This window comes from Pinus tabuliformis, chromosome 5_1 (genome assembly GCF_031772625.1).
Source record: "Pinus tabuliformis cultivar Carrire ecotype Pingquan chromosome 5_1, CPIR1, whole genome shotgun sequence".
In the NCBI taxonomy this organism is placed as follows: Eukaryota; Viridiplantae; Streptophyta; class Pinopsida; order Pinales; family Pinaceae; genus Pinus; species Pinus tabuliformis.
The window spans coordinates 719,415,061-719,429,105 of NC_142305.1; the positions used below are offsets into that span (position 1 = coordinate 719,415,061).

Here is a 14,045-nt window from a genome sequence, read left to right on the forward strand (position 1 = left end):
TTGGTCTTGTGTTGTTCCAACCAGTCCATCCCAATGAGAATGTTGTAGGTACCCAGGGGAAATAAATTTAAATTCACTATAGTGGGCATGTTATTTAGGGAGATTGGGCATGAATGATTTACATACTCTAGTCATTTCTTACTTCTAGTGGCTAACTAGACTAGCTAAAACTCCTTATGAGCCATTTTGGGTAAGGAACACTTTTTGGCCACCTATGGACTTATATAACTAAAGTTTCAACCTAGGCCTATTAAAATAGAGATAGATTGGTCGTTGATCATACCTTCCATTTCAATTATTGAGTCCTGATGATTATCCTGCATATTATCCATGACTGCATATATGTGCGGCATACTCTGAACCATGTCATTTATAGTATCATATTTCTTCATGTTATATGCTCTTGTTCCATCACACTACCACTGAGGTCAATCCCTCTGTTGGTGGTTCTCTCCACACATACAACACTTGATGGGTCCTGCTTTGAACCTCTCGACCTCCACTCCGGTGGGCTCTGTAAATCGAAAACCCTTTTTTGTCGTGATAAGCTTCTACTAGTTCTCTTCTTTAGTATGATTAAGCCACCTATTGTTTCTTCTTGTGGGTTGTGGTCCCTTCAGTTTGGCCTTTTCCTTCGAGTTTGTTCTAAATTCTAACTTATCCTTTAATTTTTCATTAGCGATACTTCATTTTCTTGATGGTATCATCCAATGCCTTTGGCTCACTGAACTCTATTCTATCCTAAATTCTTGAGGTGACCCACTAATATATCTCAAAATATTTTCCTTCTCCTGTTTGACGTGAGGTATGTATCTTAACAACTCCAAGAATTTAACAGTATATTCCACATTTTTTAGTTGTGCGAGTTTGAGCTCATATAACTCTTTGGACTTCTTATCGTAATATTATTCAAATAGATACTTCTCATTGAAATACATGTCAAACTTCTCCCAAGACAACTCCTCTCTGATATCCTTTACATTCCTTAAATATCCCCACCAAATATCTACCTTTCCCTTCATATTGAAGATGGCCACTCTTTCTTTCATGTTTTTAGAGTAATTGTGAACATTGAAGTACTTCTTCATCCCTAGCAACAATTCCTCTGCTTCTCCATTCTTCTTCACCTCTCTATCAAATATATGACGTTTTTCCTTCTTGAACTTGTTTGGCACCAAATCCTTTCGCTTCCTTCTTTGTTGATCATGTCTTTTTGTTTCTGCATTGGATAGTTGCCCATGGATTTCCATCCTCCTTTCCAGAGTACTTAGAGGAGTTTCACCCCTCATTGTATCTTCAATTCCTTATTGGTGTCTCTTTTTGGATCGAATTCCTTGTCCGCCATTAGTCTTCAAATCTTGTCTTTTGAGTCCATATGAATTCTTCTTGAACTTATAACTATATACCAATTCATGTTTCTTTTGCCTCAAACATGACATTATGGAAAAAATGTATGACTATGAAAACTTTAAAAATGAACACCTGAATGAAAGAGTTATTATACCAAGATTACTTTTTTAAAAATGCTAAATGTATAGCGATTTTGAAATCTTAGCCTAAGACAACTTGATACATTGCAAAAAAAATTAAAATTCAACTATCAAATTGACACACAGTGTAGGTGAGCTCAACCAATTGTAATGAAAACTTAAAGACCAACCATGAAATTAACACATTGTGGGGCAAACTTGATTCATTATAACGAAAAATTTAAACTCAACTATCAAATTGCACATAATGGGATCGGGTTGATAGACAAGCATCGACACAGACCCTATATATATATAAGAAAGATACATAAGTAAAAAAAAAATTCAAATATTGAAAAAATAATAAAACTATATATATATATATATAGTAATGACATAAAAAAATATAAAATGTTAAAAAAAAATAAAAAAAAAATCCAACATTAAAAAAAAAAAATTCCTTGGCCACCCCAAGGCTCAACCGGCCAGGGGTGAAAAAAAATAAAAATAAAAATACAACATTTAAAAAAAAAATAAAAATTCCTAGCCACCCCAAGGCTCAACCGGCTAGGGGTGGCAAGGGGACGATTCATGACAAAAAATAAATTAAATTTCATGAAATATGAAAAAAAAAAGAGCATAAAAATGTAAGTAAAAAAAAAAAAAAAAAAAAAAAAAAAAAAAAAAAAAAAAAAAACAGAATTAACTTGTAAAAATGAAAAATGAAAATATAAAAAATATAAAAACAAAAAATTTAAAAAATTATATATATAATTAAAAAAAAAAAAAAAAACAAAACAAAACAAAACAAAACTTTTTAAATTAAAAAATAAAATTAAAAACACGATTTAAAAAAATGTTAAATAATTACCGAAAAAAAAAATCAAAACAATTTAAAAATAAAATTATATATATATATATATATATATATATATATATATATATATATATATATATATATATATATATATATATCTATATATATATTATTTTATTTTATTTTTAATTTATATTATAAAAAATTAAAATTAAAATAAAAAATATTAAAATAAAAAATAAAAATAAAAATAAAACATTAACCCTACCCCACCTCTCCCTCTCCTCCCCTCTCTCCTCCCATCCGAGCCCGCATGCGTGCCTCGCCCCATAACCCGCATTTAAAAATAAATAAATAAATAAAAAATAAAACAATTTAAGAAACAATTTAAAAAAAAAACATTAAATAATTACCAAAAATTAAAATTAAAAGATAAAAAATAAAACAATTAAAAAATAAAAAAAATTATAAAAGATTTAAATAAAAACGAAAAATAAAAATGATTTAAATTAAAAGATAAATAAATAAAACAATTAAAAAAAATAAAATAAAATAAAATATTAACCCTAGCCCGCTCCTCCCTTGCCCCGACCCCGCACCTCCCTCGCCCCATACCCCCGTCTGTCGTCCTTCCTCCACCCTCTCCCTCACCCTTCTCCCCTTCCAACCCAGACCCCCATCGAGTGGCCAAGAGGCTGTAGGCTGGGGGCCCGGGTGGGGAGGGGAGGGGGGTGAGGAAGGGGATGGGGAGGGGATAGGGTGCGGGGTCGTGGGGAGGGGAGGGCTGAAGGTGGGGAGGCGAGGGTGTGGTTGGGGAGAGGGAGAGGGGAGGGCCGAGGGTGGTGAGGGTAAGAGGATGAGGAAGGGAGGGTGGCAAGGGCGCGGTCAAAGAGGTGCTGGGTCGGGGGGAGGAGAGAGCTGAATAGGGTAGGGTTGATGTTTTTTTTTTTTTTTTTTTTTTTTTAATATGCTTTCTATTTTTTATTTTTTTTTACATTTTTATAAAAAAAAATTAATTGTTTTGGATTTTTTTTTAATGTTGTTTGTTTTTGTTTTTCTAATTTTTTATTTCTTTATTTTTATAATTTTAATTAAAAAAATAATTCTTAATTTTTATTTTTTTTAATTTTGTTTATTTAAATTATTTAATTTTTAATTTTAATTATTATTTTTATTTTTTATTTTTTTGGTAATTATTATTAATTTTTTTTTCAACTTAAAAAAAATGTTTTTATATTTTTTTGTGGTTCAATTTTTTTTCTTTAAATTATATTTTCTTGAAAAAAAAAGCATTTGTTTATTTATTTTTTGATATTTATTCATTTATTTTTTTCGTTAATTTTTATTCAATTTTTTTATTTTATTTTTATGAGTTATTTTGGTTTTTTTTTTTTTTTTTTACATTTTTATATGTTTTTTGTGTTTTTGTTTTTATATATTTTTTGTATTTGATTGTTTTTTGTCATGTTTTTTTTTTTTTAATTTTAATTTTTATGTTTTATTACTAACATGTTTTATGTTTTCTTTATCTTTATTTTTTTGTCATGTTTTGTTTTTTGTTTTGTTTTGTTTTTTTTTTGTTTTTGGTTATTTTTTATATATTTTTATGTTTTATTAATAACATGTTTTTATTATTTTTATTTTTGTCATGTTTTATGTTTTTATTTTATAGGGTTTTATTTTTTATTTTTTTATTTTTTGTATTTGATTTTTTTTGTTATGTTTTTTTATTTTTACTTTTATGTTTTATTACTAACATGAACATCCCCAACATTTAAAAAAATTATCCACACTTAATTCATTAGAAAATTTAAAGTGTAAAAACTAAGCCCTTTAAACAAAAAGGGTTGATGCTCATGAGCACTTTTCAAAATCAAGATGAAAATCACTAACAAAAAAAAAATGTTCACACTCTGTAGATAAAAAAAATTAGAAGTGTCAAAAATAAGCCCTCTAAAAAAATGTGTTGATGTTGCATCAACACTTTTCAAAATCAGCATAAAAATCACTAACATTTAAAAAAATTGTTTATACTTGATACATAAAAAAATTTAAAGTGGCAAAAATATGCTTAAAAAAAAGGGTGTATTCTGAATCAACATTTTTCAAAATCGAGTGATTTTTGCTACCTCAAAAAAATGGGTACTAGGTCATTTTCTCGTTTGATCGGTAACTATGTTCTATGGGCTTAGCTACAATGATGCAACTATTTGCAAATGTAGAAAAATACGACTTATCCTTATTATTCCATGAGTAAAAGAATTTCTAGCCTGCGAACCCTATAAGCTTTGTAGTGATATAATGTACTTACACAACACTTTAAATGGTAACTTCCTAACATGGAAACTCTTAACTAAAACATAGAAAATAGACCATGGAATTTCAATCACCATAGCAACATTCCAACAAATTGACAAGCCATAGAAAATTCACCATGAAGATAGCAACCATCCTGATATTCTGATGTCCCAATACCATGAGATTAATGAGCACACATTTCATCAAGACATATAGGAATACACATATATCATCAATAGAACATACTTTATAATAAAATTAATCATTCACATAGCATCAACATGTACAGAGACATAAGTAAACAACTCACCTAATGAAGAAATCTACTGGCAACTGAAAGTGGGACTTCCACTCTCCTCCCACCGTAGGCCAACTATAATGTTGTGTTTTCTTGCAGTTAACCACCCCTAATCCATATTCAAAACCTGTGAAGGGAAGTGATCAAGAGATATAAACTCTAATCATATACACATTTACATGAGATTCAAGAGTCCACAATGCCTCCACCTAGCATCTAGGAGTCCAAAGTGCACATTGTCTCCACTTGATACAATCAAGTCAGGGTATCCAGAACATCTAAAGCTCCACCCCATAACTGGTTTAGAGAATCCGGAACTGTTATAATTCCACTCCAAAACTAGGTTTAGGGAATCCAAAGCGATAGTACTCCACCCAAAACAACACTGTAGGGTTCTAGAGATTCAGAGATCTCCACCCACATTGCACTTCAGGAATCTAGAATCACAATACCTCCAAATGTCTCTTGCAGGAAGCTACATCACATTATGTATTCCACCTGATAGCCTCCATATGAATCTAGAGAGTTAGGTCACCACCCACAATTGAAAATCAGGAATCCAAATAGTTAATCTCCACTTAAACAAGAACACCATGATCCAGAGCACAACACTCCTCTTGATGTTCATATCTCTTTCCCATCTATTACCTTCTGTTGTCTGTGTATCCCTGTTTTCCTCCTTTCATGCCCCTTATGCCTTCCACCCCTCAATCTTCCTCGTACGTCGGGTGTGTTGACTAAGCTCATGTCTCCATGAGGGTTGAGAATTGTAGGCTTGTCCTCCCTTTAGGAGGCCCATACACATCCTTTATTTTTTTCCTTTTGTGTCACCAGTCGACAAAGTTTCTTACATAGGCTTAAATTATTGTTTAACTGTCTCTTTAAATTTTAACATGGAGAAAGGTGGCTAATCAAGGTTTGTCAACTTCCCCAAGCAAGCTTCCTCACACTCCATCACATGCTCATGAATCCATCTCCACTCTCATTCTAGTCATCATTTATAATTTTATATTAATTTACATTCATTTACACATCAATGCACATAGCAATATTTACAAGAGGGTAACAATGAGGTTATTACACCATCCATTAATAACTATGATGCACTAATGAAGGAGAGCACCACCACTCCCTCTTGTTGTTACTAAGGATGTACAATGCACCACATTAATAAGCCATCCCTTCTAATACATCCATAGATTTATTAGTGCACTAGAAAGCACATGACATTCACATACATATTTATAGTTATTTGGTGCCCTTAGGATGCTTTGAAGCATCATACACCAATGCTTATTATATACTAATGTACGATAACGTTAGGGTCCTATAGTCTAGGAATTATAGTGATTTCTTATCATACTATTCCATTTTTGAGGTCTATTTGTAAATTTTAGCCTATGAATAATATGGTGTCATAGTCTAAAGGTTTTTGTATGAAAAGGTTTGTGTGTCTTATAGGTTTTCATCCCCCATTTTAAAGGTTCATGTCATAAAGGGGTCTTTGAAACTAAAGTTGAATTTTGTAAAAGTATAAAGTCTAAAATCCATGAGAGTGTTATAAGGTCATAATTTCAAATGTGTAATCATGAAGGGAAAATGTCATTATTAGAGTGGAAGGGGTCATGTCATGGGTTTGTTAGTGGTTTATATTTCTCATACCTCCATGATTTCAAATTTCATCATCATGACATGAGAGGGATTTGGGCAGCTTAAAAACTCAAAATTGTTTGAAAATTCTCTCATTGTATCTCACCCAAAGTCATATTTGAGCTCTGGAGCAAGTTGAAAGTGAAATACATCATTGAGAAAGCCGAAGGAGAGGTTGCAGGTCGAGTTCAAATAGTCGTTGCAAATTTGGTGCAAAACTCATTGTTTTTGTCATCATTTTCAAAAGTTTATTCCAACCAAATGGAGCTGAATTTTGGAAAACTGAAAGAGGTGTTTTCCAAGAACATGCCAAAGAACGAAAACCTCCTTCAGTTTCTGCATAGGTGTCATATATGGGAAGAGTCAAATGCATCTTTATAGTCTATTTTTTAGGTTTTAGCTTTTCATGTTTTAGTTATGATGTTTGGGTGCAGATTGTGAAGAGATGGAGAAGAATATTTGGAAACTAATAGAGTTTTCTCTCAAAGACGCCCTAATACAAAAAAGCATCTTTCGGTTTTGTAAAATATGTCATGATTCAGGATATATGAGCTAGTCTTTGAACCATATTTTTCCAGAAATTTGGTCCCCTCTGCTGCGCAAGTTTATCAATCATGGTTATTTTCGTAAATTTGTATTTTGGGACCTTATATAAGTGATTTTGCTGGTTGGATAAGTGTGGATAATTTTAATTTAGTTGAGTCTCTAGACATGATGTTTCTAAACTATTTTAAGTTTTAAATCAATGATGTTTCTAAATTGTGATAACTTTGATATAGTAGTTCCTGCTTTTCTGCAGATGCATTGCATCTAGACTATTATAATTTTGTGAAGTGAATTCGACCACATAAAGTGGTAATTTCGAATTCCTTATTGATTTTAATGATGTAAAGACATGCAAAAAAGGAATTCGAGAGTGAAAAGAGAAAATTTTGTAAACAATGGAGAAAGTTTTAAAGCAGTGATTAATACATCAACGCATGGACTGTTTTGTTCCAGGATCCTTGTGTCAGACATATTGGTGACATACCTCTCTTTGTGATTTGTTTTCTCTTCTAGTTTTCACATGTGCCTTTGCTTCTTAATTGTTTGAAATAAAATTATGTTGCAGTTTTACATTGGTAACCTGCTCATGCTTGTCAAATAATTTCAGTGTTTTATTCTAAAGTTAGATACAAGATTCATTTATACATGATTTATACTAATGGATCATTACTCTCATTTCATCTCAGCCATACTACAACAAATTTTGTAGATCCAGAAGTCTGCCTACCTCGACCTAGTTCAAACTGCTCTGTTGATTGTGATTGGTTATTGAAATATTATTTTGACTCCATGCCCAATGGAATCTCTCTTTCACCTTGTAGCCACAATTTTAAAAACTTTTTTCACTTTGATTAACATAACCAGTGTAAAATCCAAATCCCATAAGTCATTCAATTGCTTGCTAGAAGAACATAGCAAGAGAGCCCTCTCCAAGGCTAGGGGCTAGACCTTAGCCTAAAAGTGGTTTGTGGTTACCTCTGGGGTTTCTCTCCTAAGCCTGAAGAAATTTACGGAGTTCTAGGAGACGAGATGGTGCATTTATTTATCTACATGTGGACTAACGAACATCACTTAAGGGAGTTACCAAACATTGATGACACACTCAATCTTACATGGAGCACAACTACCAGTGCATCCATATATTTATTAGTGTACTATAAAATGTGCAATATTTCTATGAATTAAACATAAATCTTCAATGCTTTTAAAATGTTGTGGTCCATTATTTACAATATCATTTAACTTTGGTGCAGATTGAATGCCAAGGCTACATCGATGGAAAAATTTCCCAAAAAAACTTATAAACTATTAAGTAAAGCCTAATTCTAAATTTTAAACCATATAAAATGAAAATTAAAGAATATGAATCAATTTACTTGGGATTTCTTTCCCAAGAAGGAATACTTGCCACATTGAGTAAGAATGAAAATTTATTACCCTTTTGTAAAATGCCAAAATGAACACAAATCATGATGGCAATGATGCAATTGAGAAATATGGCAACAGTAAGATGGGTAGGGACACTAAGCATCATTGATGGTACAAGTTGAATAACTATTGAAATGAAGATTACGGTTTGGTATTTTTTGTTTTACTCTACCATGGTGTTCCTAGCATAGGGATGTGTTGGTACATTTATATGTTGAGACACATTGTCTATCTTTTAACTATTTCTTTAACTTACCAATACATGTGGTGGTGTTAGTTACATATAGTGGGCACAGTGAAATTTTATTAGAAAAAATGCCAATATTTATGCCTTAAGGCATTTCTCTTTGAAAACAACTCCCCCAACTTTGAAAACAACTCCCAACTGCGGTCATGTCAATTAGTAGACCACCAATTTTATATGTTAGATGATTAGAAAATTTTCGACCTTTAGAAGATGTTGGGTGGAAGTTATTATCTGATAACTAATATCCAAAGTTGAAAGGGTTCATATGTTTGACATGCCATCATAGGAACTCTGCAAATTTACTCCTTCCATCGTTTTTCCTCTTCGCACAAAGGCACCTAAATCTGGAGGGCAAACCCAAACATGCCTGTCAGAGAAAAGGCCAGGGTAATGCGCATTGGTAATGTTTTTACATTTCTACCATTTCGTTTTCTTTGAACTTATAATTTGTATTCTTTATTGATGATTTTGAATGGTGACAGGGGCAGTTGAGCCTCTCAGAAAATTGCAAGGAGATGGATTGTGGATCTTCTATGCAAACACCCTGGATTATCACAACATTACTGGTGTGCTCAAGGATTGTTTTGGTATGTTCTATACTTTTGGATAACCTCAGAGTGCTGTAGGATATGATGTAATCTAGTGAACCTTTGGGTTGAAGTGTTGCTTATACTTCAAGTTCTAGTTTTGCATTAGTTCACAGGTAGTTGTTTCTAAAATCATTCATTTTTTCTCTTTTCTAGACTTAACAATGAAGCTTTGAGATTCTTGAATTATGTGAGGAGGTGGTTTACAGTGGCCCGGACAAGGAATTTTTGGTTCTTGCTTTCAATTTTCCCTGATTTGTCCGCCATAGCGACGATTTGCAGGGTCACCCACCCTGGTTTATAAGAGCTAGGGTTTCGTTAGGATATTATGAGTATGGACATGTTTGTTTTTTTTTTTTGGCTTTTTTCTTGTTGTTTTTGGTCTTGTTTTGAGGCATGCAAAGTACTATACTTTACCAAAGAGAGTCACGAAGCAAGTTACAAATAAGGAAGGTTCTCGAATGGCACGCAGCAACTTCGAGCATCTCGAAGTGGATCTCCCTTAGAATTACCATCTTGACATGGACACGAGATTGATTACGGCTTGGAGGTATATTCTCCTTCAACGAAGAGCGAACATATGTGAAAACTGTTTGTGGATGTGATTTAGTATTCTTGAAAATTCCAAAGGATTGTTTTTTATCTCCGATATTCTAGAAAACTCAGGTTTCAAATTTATTTATCCAGCCTTGTAGATATGAAGCTCAAAACCTTTTAAACAAAATGATCTTGGAAATTAATTTTACGCATCTTCTTTTCTTTTAATTTTTCATTAATAACCATTGATTGAAATTTGAAATCATATTGTTACATGATGATTTTGATGCACAGGTCTGCATATGATCAATTGAGATTTTGTGAGACATTTCACTTGGAAGAAGATGGTTGGAAGGATTGAAACAAGCTGTTGATGCAGCCACAAGTGGCTAGAATAACCTTTTTTTTTTTCTAAAGGAAATATGTCATTAATTTACAAAATAGATAAAGAATTGGTGTCCCACCATTGGCTATGGCCAATGATAGTTTGGATCTACAGAGACCTTCATAAGGCAAGGACATATTGTCCCCAAACTCTAACTCAACTCCCCTGTAATATATACAACCTTGGACATTGTCTAATTCAACTCCCCTGTCATATATACAACCTTGGACATAATTACTCACGACTATTCATCTCGAATAGGAAATATTGATTCTCTTATTCAAGTGTGGCAAGTCCCTAATTGAATTTGAACAATGATGTCGTAAGTTTTCAAAATCATCTTGTTCTAGTAAAGATAGAGATTAAAGGGAAACAATGAAATGCGGAAATATGTTCTTTAAAAATTGTTTGAAAAAAAAAATGTATTGATGCTCTTATTTAGCATTGTTGATATGTTGTATATACAATATTGTAAGATGGAATTGAGTATTTTTACTTCAACCAAAAGCAAAGACAAGTCCAAGAAGTTTCCCATTTCCTTTTTATATTTATCTTGTTTATAAAAAATGCAAAAGAGAAAATGCATTCACATCAATATTCAATTATCTTCAGTATGCCTGCTTGCATTCCACTGGTAGAATCTTGCATGTTCTAGTGCATCAATTGGGCTAACTTTTCAATATTATTATGAATGGAGTCTAGAATGTAGTGTTATAGTGATGCTGATAGGTTTCTCATCACATCAGAATTTGCAGGTTGATCAATTAAGTAACAAAAATAATGAATAAATTGAATCTGAATTTCTACATTTCCACCGTCAATTAGGCCAAAGGGATTTTTCCTCCACACTTTTAAAGAATCTTTTTGTGTGAACAAATATTAAACTGTGGAAATTGGTTCCATGGCCAATCTGATCCAATCAAAAGGCAAGCAAAGTCTATAGTGCAAACCCATATCTCTGTGTCATGTTTGAAAGTTATCTATTCCATGTTCCATGTTCTACACCAATAAGACTAATATCAGATACTCTCAAAAAAAAGTTTTCATTGTTTAACATGTGTCTACTGAACTTTTGTTTTTTTCTTGGGTAAGAATTTCCTCCTCCACCAAACGTTGGATCTCTTTCAAATTGTTAGTAAACTTTTCGACAATGTTTTTTGTGATCCTCTTTTGAGATGTGGTGCTCTTAATCCCTGCAATTCCCACAAATACTCTGACATTACATGCTTTTGATGCAGAGACTAGATTCTCAAGTTCTCTCCTTACCTGGAGCTATACACATTCAAAAAATGATTCACATTTCCTTGCAAACTAAAGATGCTATGCAAATTTCTAAAATTAAAAAAAAATAAAAATGAAACAACAAATCCACTCTTTATTCAAAATATCCATGTACAATAAATTGTAATGGGTATAATCAAAGAGATGAGGAAGCACCTAAAAATGGTCTCCAAAAGGCACATCATGAAGGATAAGAACTTCGTTAACAATTAAACCATTTCCATTATCAAGCTTTAATTTTGGTGGATACTTGTGATCTCAACACCAAACCTAGAAACACTTTAATTTAACTTCTACCAATTTTGTCTCTGGTATACTTTTTGTTTGTAAATTTTCCATGTCATGGTTCCATAGTTTAGACAACCTGATGTCTCCATTATCTATGTCTAAGTGACCCCCATCATATAACCCCACGAGTGACTACTTATTATTAAGAATTGCAAAAGTAATTTTAGTAGGGATGCCTTTCTCAGCAAAAAGTAATGACTAAATTAGTAAGAGCCACATCCCAAAGGATGTTGAGTTAAATTGTTTATTATATTACTTCTGTAACATGCTCTTACCAAAAAATCATCGACCCCACAGTTTATAAAAAACAACGTAAGGATCAGAACAATAACTTGGCATGAATGAAAATAGGGAAATACCTTAGAATTGAGATACTTACACTGAAAGGTAATCTTTGTGGATGGACCTTGGTCACGCTGGCTTCTTGAATCCTTGAAAACTAAAAAGTATCAAAAATCATTGTTTTGAAGATCCCTTGAATCTATTGGTTTTCATCCTCTACTATTTGCATCTTTTATCCAAGACTAAGTGCCCTATTCCTCCATAGTGCCATGGTTGTCGTGTTTGACATATAAATCATAGTTTCTCATGAATGGGCAAGAAACTAGTTTCAATTTAACCTCAATCAAAAAAATATCTGGACAGTTCTATGCACAAAAGAAAAACTTTATATATCTAAACTATAGCAAGAGCATCCAAATATGAAATACATATGATTTAAAAGAAAAAATATGCATTCCCATATGTAACATAAAATGTCACAGGTGCAGAGACATTCCATAATGCATTGAAAAACCTCAACCCTACATCTTGGGGAGATGTGTTACTTGTGGTCTTCTAAACACATACTCTGCCTCTTTAGCTAGTGGATATGACAAAACAAAACATAGTGATATGAATCACTTTCCATACAAGAATATGATGTAAACCATTTTTCAAGAGCCCACAGGCCGACAACGATGTCGATGTCAGACAATTGGAAGATGTTGACTTAGACTTCCCCACCCCTAAGCCGACCTAAATGCCTTCGACATAATTTCCCTCTCGTCGGGGTTCAATCAAGCAGGAGGATTCGAGGTTCACTTCGACTTAGCTGGCATTAAGCATAATGTCGAAGCTAGAGGAGATTGCAATTCTTTCCCGATTTAGTTTCAAGAAAACTAAGGACTGTAAGGTGAAGTTGCACAGGTCAGAGCATAGGCAGAAGGGGCATTTGTCTATTGGTGCTGAGATTTTTGAAGTCACGCCCTAGCTCTTTGTGGTGGAGCTTCGGAAGACCGAAGGGTATTCATTGGAATACAGTAAGTTCTACATTCATGATCTAAAGCTTGGTCTCAAAGACATCGTTTGGACATGGGATGGAAATAGATAATAAATATATATATTCACTGTGTATACTGCATAATGATTGTTCACTTTAAAGTGTTTTTGACTTAAATGATTGGTTGAATCCGCAACCTTCTCTATGATGACTATAAATCTATTCCTGGCAGAATTGATAGGATTGAGATGGAGTTGCTTCTGTCCTTTAGTTGTCAATATATTTGTGGCAGGATTAGTAGGATTTAGACAGTGGTTGATCTGGTAATCTTCTTCAAATATCCTAAGAAGAAAGATCTCAAGTCCAACTATAAATACAATTCTTATATTAGCCTGGCCACTTAATTGCAGTCAAACTCCATCCCCTTTTAGAATTGCCATAATGTGTTTGGAAGCCTCATTTTCCATATGATTCATCTAATTGTTCCAAGCTCTTAAGATATGATAGAATTCTAAACTCTCAAAGTAAATGGTTCTAACAAATTTTCCATCCACTAGAGATGAGAACCTTAAAACCTTCTCATATGCTTTACCTCAGCAACCTTTATAATTTTCAACAGCAGGCCTGCTACAACAACTGCATCTCAGGTTGTGCATTCACAATTCGCATATAGATGGACTGTAATGGTTGCTCTTAAGCCTCATCAAATATTGTGGACAAACCTTTCCATGCCCTTCTAGCAGAGGATGATTTGAGAGAAGATTGTATACATTATTGTGTTTCTATCTATTGTTTTCTACATGATTTCCATCACCATTATCTCTGCACTTACAACCCTTGACAATCTAAGAAAACTTCTGCCTTTTCTGAAATCAGTTTTGGATAAAAAAGCACTTAAAAGCATCCTTAAAGCTTACTTGCCTCACCGTGCTATGTTTTTCTTTTTGAGTTGC

The 14,045-nt window shown here is 33.0% G+C and overlaps 1 pseudogene; it reads left to right on the forward strand.

Annotated features, from left to right (window-relative positions):
• LOC149166933 (CSC1-like protein ERD4) overlaps window positions 1–14,045 on the forward strand; it is a 38,151-nt pseudogene that overhangs the window by 23,410 nt on the left and 696 nt on the right.